This window comes from Dermacentor albipictus, chromosome 8 (genome assembly GCF_038994185.2).
Source record: "Dermacentor albipictus isolate Rhodes 1998 colony chromosome 8, USDA_Dalb.pri_finalv2, whole genome shotgun sequence".
Lineage (NCBI taxonomy): Eukaryota > Metazoa > Arthropoda > Arachnida > Ixodida > Ixodidae > Dermacentor > Dermacentor albipictus.
In genome coordinates, this window is record NC_091828.1 from 19,187,507 (window position 1) to 19,193,506 (window position 6,000).

Consider the following 6,000-nt stretch of genomic DNA (forward strand, 5'->3'; position numbering starts at 1 on the left):
AAGAAAACGTCAGCTCTAGTAACTAGCCCTAGCGCAAACCTCGACTCCGCGAGGGCGCCGGCAAGTGAACCCGCACGAAGAACGTTGACGATCTTCAGGTGAGAAATGGGATGCTTAGATCACTAAGGATGTATTTAGATCAGCCCGCAGCAGCAACGGAATGGTTCGGAGAAGAAAGCGAAACTGCGTGCTGGATTCTAAGAACTGAAGTTACCTTTCTTGCCACGGCTGCTGCCATGTCCTCCGAAAATTCGCGCACAAATGCACCAAAATCGGGAGAAACATGATGTTACCGTGGATGTGTGGCGCATGAAATCATTTCATCACGATTTATTATTTTCTAAAGAGTGAATTTATCAGCTTTTAATTTAAACGTTTTACTAAGCACCAAATTACGAATGCAGAAAAAAGAATCGAAATACCGAATAAAGAAAAGGAACTATGCATGTATAATAACGTTGGGTCTTCATTTTGTGTAGTAGTAATACATATTAGCGCGAAATTAACGAAAGTACTGAAAGAATACTTCATCAGTCTAAAGTGATCGAGTTTTTCTTTTTTGTTATCCTTTTACAGGAGCAGAAATTCACATTTGTTCTCGAATCCGTCTTGCTCAAACATTTCTAGCGCACTTTACGGTAACACCCATCGCCTAACCGCTGCCAAGACGCCGAATTGGGGCGACGCATTCTCGTCCCCGTCAGTGACGGGGAAATAATGACGCTCGGTGCTGGAAACATTAGGTCTAACCCAGGAAGCGGAAGGCACCGGGGGCACACCTCGGCATTACAAGAATCGTTTGCGCAGGAGACGTCCGCAGCGATGATGATCTTCCAGGAAGGCAGTCATTACGGAGCGTCGTTTGCCTGTGACCCCTCAGCGCGCCAGGTGAATGCATGCATCGTGCGAGGGACCCGACGACGAAAGGAACCCGCTCGGTTGCGTCAGACCGAAAGGGGCGCCGCCCTCGAGGGAAGCGCCCAGTGTGGCCGGCGTTCTTGTAGGCGAGACGCGATTGAAAGCCGCAGAGTCGCCCCGCGCGATTTTCTTGTTGAGTCACCTTTCTTTTTATTGACATACTGACTCAGTTTGTGCAGGCTTTTCTCGTGCCTATTGGAAGGCTATCGGGCGTATATTTTATTTTCGACCACAAAGTTACCACGCTGTCACTTATTTAACTATTTTACAATGATCTATATTGTCATGCAATGTGAGGGAGAGCTACTAAGTCCAATATTATAGAGATTTTCATTTTACGAAAGATGGGCACGTGTTTAATCAGGAATGCTTCCTACGTGACATGCAAGAAGGCTGGCTTACGTCACTTTAGTGCATTAACTGTAGTCAACCAACACAAGTCGACACTAACTAATGGGTGCGTTGGAAATATAGAAGACAATAATCAATTTTGGATCGAACTCATTGCTCCAAGAGAATGACCGAGTTGTTGCGATACATCGCGGAACTCTTTCGGTTCGTACCACACGCGCGCATGAACTATTGGTGCCAAATTGTGCAATATATATTACGAACTAATTTAGATACTTCAAGAAAACATTAGAATCGTTCACTGGGACCGATGTGACCCAATAATCGTTTTGATTACAGTAACTGCACAGCAAGCATGCTTCGATGTGGGAAATTTAGCTAACCTATAATTTTTAAGCCATAAGCATTGTAGCATTATTCTCGAGTGCTGTGTTCTCGTTACGCCGAATTTCTCCTTAATTTTCTTTTTTTTTTGGAGGTACAGCTGATTGATTGAGAAACCTTATTTTGGTTACTGTCGGGAAGTGTGATATATCATTCCTCTTTTATGACCTTTCACGTCGCGAAAAAGCTTCAAAGTTACGCAGACAGGGTGAAGGCATTGCTCTGCTGAGCACGAGGTCGTGGGATTGAACCTCTTCCCCGGAGGCCACATCCTGAAAAGCGCGAAGTACGAAACACGCTCGTATACTTAGGTTTATACTCCGTTGCATACATCGGGTGCAACGCTGCGCAAGCTACGCAAGTAGCGGTTTCCAAATTCTATCACTCCGCGCGTTCCGTCTATGCATCGCTGGGCGCCAGCGGCGTTTGCTTGCGCGAGCACGCACGTGAGGGATGCAGACAAAAACACACAGAAAAGCAATTTAATATAAAGCAACTTGCTAGCTAGCCTCCGAATGTTCACATGGTTTGTCTGCTTCTAAGGGTAAATTCTTATTTTCATTCAGAACTGACTTTATGGAAAGAACATCTTCACAAAAACTGCTCAAAAGACACCAAACTGTTTCTAAGTGCGAACGCAGCCATTGCAAAAAGTATCTTTAGCGTTCACAGCGTTGCACCTGATGTATGAAACGAAGTATAGGCGTGTGTTAAGGAACCCGAGGTGGTAAAAAATTATTCCGGAGTTCCCAGTACGGTGTGCCTCATAATCAGAATGTAGTTTCGGAAAGCAATAATACAAAATTTAATGCGATATCTCGATGGCGCATTAATCGAACTTGTATAAATTACGGTGCATTCAATCTTTCTCCCATTCGGTGCCGCCATTCCGTGCCCACGTGCCAACTAAACGTCCTACAAGGTGGGCCCAGCGGGGCCGTGTGTAGAACACATGTCGATGGCTTCCGTTGCCATGGATACGAGGCAGAAGAAGCGGAAACACAAACACGTTCGTGTTTCCTTTCCCGCTCACCTCCACTTCGGCGCTGGTCCCATTAGTTGCTTTAAAAAACCGAGTTGTCTAAAAGCTTCCACGTTTCATGTAGCGTGGCAGAAAACGCTTGGACAATCACAGAAGGTGCGAATCACTGACAGCGTTAAGGAGGGGTTGGTGTGAGTCTAGGGAAGGGATGAGTACAATAAGTAAATACATAAATAAGTCACGCACAACATAAAGTGTGAGTGCAGCCCCCCCCCTCCCCTGCATACAAGAAATAAAGAAAAGAAGAAAATGTACACGGGAATAGAAGCAGAAAAGAAAGAAACCGATGAATGGAAAGAACAATTACAAAAGAAGGGAGCGTACATACCATATAATGCAAAGTAGAGAGAAAAAAAAAGAAGGAAGCCAGGTGAACAATCTGTGAAACTGTGAAACAACAACGCGAAATTCCGATAACAACACCGACAGCGCGGTATGAAAATATCGAGATCATAAAGGTAACTGTTACAAAGACTCAGTACGCCGTGGACGGTTGAGTGGTGGTGATGACAGGCAACAACATGGAAATGTTTATGTTCTCCGTTGACTTTGCGCGGACGACGAAACACGATTCAACTGAGAAGTTCGGGGGAAGTGAGGACACCATGAAGGAGTTTGAAAAGAAACAGAGTGAGTGCGAATACGTCAGCAGTGAAGTAACGGCAGTAACAACAAACAGGAATAATAATAACAACAACTACAATAATAATAATAATAATAATAATAATAATAATAATAATAATAATCGAGCTGTCAGAATGTTAGGCTGGTTGAAGTTCCCCTGACACGCACCTTCCTACATCAGACACGCATTCAGGCAGCCGCACCTTGTGCTCCTGGGGCGGCTCGCACGATAATTTAATAATGGAAATAATAACCAATTTAAGAACGCGTTCCTTAATGCTCCATAGACGACGCCTGTAGTCGGCACAAAAACGCGTTCCTAAATTCGTTATTATAATCGTTATAAAATGTTCGTGCAAGCCGCCCCTGGACGCCCGAGCCCAACTTTTCAACACAGGCGTTAATCACAAGCGACAGTGTATTCATTATCTCCATTGCCTGTCTTGTGCCAATCGTGTTCCGCAAATGCAGTCCTAGGAATCGGCACAGCTGACACATAACAGCAACGGATTTCCAGGGAGACGTAGCCCGTCCGCCGCCACAAGGGGACATGTGTGCAGGAGAAGCGCTCAATGTTCGCGAAAGCTGAAACAGCTGACGCCACGAACAGCTTTGTGCAGCTATCATGGTTGCAGCCGACTCCGGAAAGTGCTACGCACGCGAAGACTTATACAAAACGGCAATTGCTACATTTACTAGGCGTAGCTGAGAAATAAGTACAACTCCAGCAGGTTGTCAGTTCGTCCAGATTGTTCGTGTTGTTCGGTTGGTTCCTTTTTGTGTCCCTCTGCTTGCACGCCTGCCTTTCAGTAGCATGCAAGTTTTTTTTTTCGCCCTGTCGGCTTAGAAAGGCTCGTGCACTTGCATTTAGGCTCACGTTAGATAACCCCAAGTGTGGAAAATCAATGCGGCGTCCCTCGCAATAGACTGAGCAATTTCGGGAAGTTATAGCCCACAAATTAAACGTAAAATCCGACTATTCATTTCGAAAAGATTATCAATAAAGTTGCATTCACTTGAAAATAAACCAGCGCCGGGAGCTCTACATTGGACCTACCACTAGACTGCTCTTCACGTATTATCTATCAACCGACAAGTTCCTTCAAAGCGGCCGATCATGGACTCGACCGAGTTCTCGCGAGATTAACAGAGCGCACAGTCGCCATTCATTGCACAGAAGTGCGCACGGACAGACCAATTTCGCTGAGCTACGTAGATAGGGAAAGTCTTCTGGGTGTCGTTATCCTACGCACTCGAAAGCGAGAGCAATACATACCCAGTCCTTGGGGATCGGCGCAGCGAAACCCTTGGCAGTGATATCTCAGGCGAAACACCACGCGCGCACGCGGCTTGCAAGCGTCGCGAATACGTTTTGCAACTCTTCCCCGGGAACTGGCAGCGGCGGCAGTTTTCGTTTCGGGCGCGAGTAGTACGCCCGCCGATTCGGCGAGACGCCTCGTGACGTCACAGCATCCTCCTCCTCTCGCGTTTCAACCTCGCGAGGCGCCGTTCTCGGTGGCGGTGATGCAAGGACGCGGCCGTTTTGCGTTGTCGGCTGCAGCGCTGTCTGCTGTTGGAGCCGCTTCCTGGTCCGGCGTTCTTTGTTTGCAAGCATATGACGGTGATGTATTGACCGCGCATGAATTACAATCAGCGCCTTCGTGCGAATTCTGAGCGGGAGGAACGAAAGTCAAAACAGTTTCGGGATGTCAAATTTCGTATTTGACATAAAATTGCGGAGGTTATGAAGTGCGTCGAACTGCCTTCATGTGGCCGATGAAGTCAGACGGGAAAACGAATGGTTATAAAGTTGCATTGTGTAATGGCATTACATTGTTGTCATGATGAATATCGTGAGTTGAGACGGTAGAGCAGTAAACTTGAAAACGTTGTGTTGCGAATAGGTATATTATTCATCGACGCATTACGTAATACGAATAAATAAGGAGTCTGGAAATTACTATCTGAATGAATTGTTGTAATGTGCCTTTGCAACTGGTCTTTTGAATCCGGTATGCTGTCGTATCACAATTCTTTAGTCGTGACATTTATTAATTGCACGAAGCAAAGCACGCAATTCGGCCTGTTCAGGTGGATTACGTGATGGGGCGAACGTTGTTCGGCCGGCAAATAATATTGGCCTGGTGGCATATAAAATTTATCACTGAATACCATTTTAATCTTTCGCTTAAGGGCACATTTCCATATAACAAAATTCAAGCCGGGCAGTAGTAAAGGCATGCTTTCCTGACAGAAATTCTAAGGCTATCGGCGCTTACGAGGTATCCACCCTTGAAATCAGCTAAAAATGCAGTTTCGTTAAGCGTAAAATCACTGTTAACCGCTTGACACACGATTTCGTAAAACTGTTAACTGAAACGCCATTGTGTAAGGTCGACATATGATAAATAGTGCGAGTCTTACCATTTCTGCTAGGCAGACAAGATATATCACTACAGGTAGTCTTGAGAACGAACTGCAACACGTCTGAGAATGTGAATAATTTAACAGGGGTGTTTAGTTATACGCATGAATATTGCGATTTCTTGTGCAAGTAACGCCTGCCTAGTAAAGTAAGCCACCTGAACAGGCTGAATTGCGTAATCCAGGACATGCAATAAAGAATGCAAAAGTAAAAATAAATAGTGGGTATTTTAATTGAAGAGCTTCCTCTTTGGAGT

At 45.4% G+C, this 6,000-nt stretch overlaps 1 protein-coding gene across 2 annotated transcripts in view; it reads right to left on the minus strand.

Annotated features, from left to right (window-relative positions):
• Positions 1-4,752, minus strand: part of LOC135919579 (alpha-N-acetyl-neuraminyl-2,3-beta-galactosyl-1,3-N-acetyl-galactosaminide alpha-2,6-sialyltransferase-like) — a 61,802-nt gene extending 57,050 nt beyond the window's left edge. Inside the window, exon 1 of one of the 2 annotated variants that reach the window (XM_065453499.2) lies at positions 4,596-4,752. The gene's annotated coding sequence lies outside the window, so the exon portion shown is untranslated. The remainder of the gene's footprint in view (positions 1-4,595) is intronic. The other variant, XM_065453500.2, reaches the window with a different exon arrangement.
• Between the last annotated feature and the right edge of the window lie 1,248 nt (positions 4,753-6,000).